Source organism: Helianthus annuus, chromosome 16 (assembly GCF_002127325.2).
Source record: "Helianthus annuus cultivar XRQ/B chromosome 16, HanXRQr2.0-SUNRISE, whole genome shotgun sequence".
In the NCBI taxonomy this organism is placed as follows: domain Eukaryota; kingdom Viridiplantae; phylum Streptophyta; class Magnoliopsida; order Asterales; family Asteraceae; genus Helianthus; species Helianthus annuus.
In genome coordinates this window covers 199,375,162-199,377,162 of record NC_035448.2, presented here as the reverse complement: position 1 = coordinate 199,377,162, position 2,001 = coordinate 199,375,162, and the positions used below count along the sequence as shown (strand labels likewise).

The 2,001-nt window shown below is 42.8% G+C and overlaps 1 non-coding gene across 1 annotated transcript; it reads left to right on the top strand.

Moving 5' to 3' along the window:
• The first annotated feature begins 1,235 nt into the window (after nucleotides 1-1,235).
• LOC118488656 lies at nucleotides 1,236-1,342 on the top strand. Its single transcript, XR_004885200.1, has one exon. It is a non-coding gene; the product is annotated as a small nucleolar RNA R71 (small nucleolar RNA).
• Nucleotides 1,343-2,001: the final 659 nt, after the last annotated feature.

The window sequence follows — 2,001 nt, the reverse complement described above, 5'->3', positions numbered from 1 at the left end:
AGAGGTCGCTCGCGGGCCGCGAAGACTATGTCTTCGACTTACGCGGGCCGCGACAACTCAAGATCCAAACACACCCGGAAGCCGCCACGTGTCGATGACTCAGCAACTGTGATGCCGCCTTAAGGCCCTCGCGGGCCGCGTAAAACCTTGTTACATCCTTCGCGGGCCGCGAGAAACTGAAGATCAGACCCTATAAATAGCAACCATCGGCAGTTCATTCAAATCGTTCAGAATTCTTATATCTCTCTCAATTTCTATAGTATAGGTCCTATACCCGGGCATTATACCCCCCTAATTAGCGAAGCTCTGCCTCGTTGTAAGTATCATAACCCCTGGATACGTATTAGATACTCTGCCTCATTGATCTAGGGTTCCGTAACGGCTGTCGTGGTTCTGTCCGACGTAGTCGTTGGAATGCCGTCTCGGGGAGGGTATCACTAATGTTAAGATGGGTTATTATACTAACACGTGTGCATTGTTTATTTAATTAGATTATAACCAGGAAGTCACAAAGGAAAGCCATATAATAGCAATGTGAGTAATCCTCTTTTTGTTAAATGTTTTTACAAAACCTTAAATGTTTTACAATGCAATTAAGCAGTGATTGAGTCTTTGTTGTCTTCAATTACTGCCGGTATTATGGGGTTTTGTATACATTACTTGATAATCTTCACAATTGGACGAAGAGTTAGCCAATGTGTGATATGACCATAGCCACAGATCCGGTCGAGTGGCAAGTACTGAATGAGTAATTGTGTAGATATAAACATTGTAATCACTCTCAATACTGTAAAATGATAAAAACCTGTTTTGATTAAACTGAGATTCACTCACCAGTATTTCCTGCTGATAAAATGTTTTAAACACGTGTTTCAGGTAACTTAGTGTGAAGCCCATAAAAGCCAGCTAGAGAGCACTGAAGGCTTAGAAAAGTGGCAATAAAAGTTACCTAATTAAAAAGGAGAATTATTTTTAATAATTGGGGTTATTCCCTATAAATGTATTAAAATGAAAAATCGAGCTTTGTCCCACTTATAAAAGTATTATCAGAGAAACTTGGGTTTTATCCCATTTCTTTATTTTAAAATATTTTGGTGTTTAACTCTGATAAAATATTTCCTAACTACGGTCCTGATGAAATTTTCCGCTGCCAATTTGATAAACACCGATACCACTGAAACTGGCCACGGCCGCCCGTTCCTGGTTTGTTATGGGACGAGGGTTGTGACACCACAGGACCGTGATGAGGACACTTTCTTAGTAGCTCCTTGAACCTTTCCCAAGTTTCATATAAGGATTCCCCATCCTCTTATGAATATGTATTAATTTCGGTCATTAATTTAGCCGTTTTAGCAGGAGGGAAATACTTATATAGAAGCTTTTGGGCTAGTTCATCCCAGGTGTTTACCGAGCCAACTGGGAGGGTATTAAGCCAAGCCTTAGCTCGGTCTTTTAGTGAAAATGGAAACATTCGAAGGCGGATGGCGTCGTTTGATGCTCCATTGATCCGAAAGGTATCACATATTTCTAAGAAATTAGTAATATGTAGATGGGGATCCTCGTCCGCAAGCCCATGGAAGGTTGGTTTCGACATTCGGTGCATTGATAGCGGCGCCGAAATTACCTATGGTTGGTCGTAGGTAATCCATGAGGGTACGTTGGTCCGCCATTGGAAGTGGGTCCCCCGAAACTTTCTCTTGGTTTTTTGCTTTAAGTCTTCTTCTTAGAAAGCGTTCGGGTTCCTCTACGGGTTCTTTTATGTCTCTACTAGAACTGGAGCTCATACACTATGTGGAAAATTCAGATGTGGCGCCTGGGTTCCGAGTCTTGCAATAAAAACAACGAAGAACGTTGGTCAGAAGCTTCACCACGGCCCCGTGCTCAGATGAACACGGCCCGTGGTCGGAGATAAAGTGATTGTTTTCCGGATCCATGTTACTAGGGAGTTCGACACGTCCCCGTGTTGCACCGACACGGCCCCGTGCTCAACTCTCTGTAACT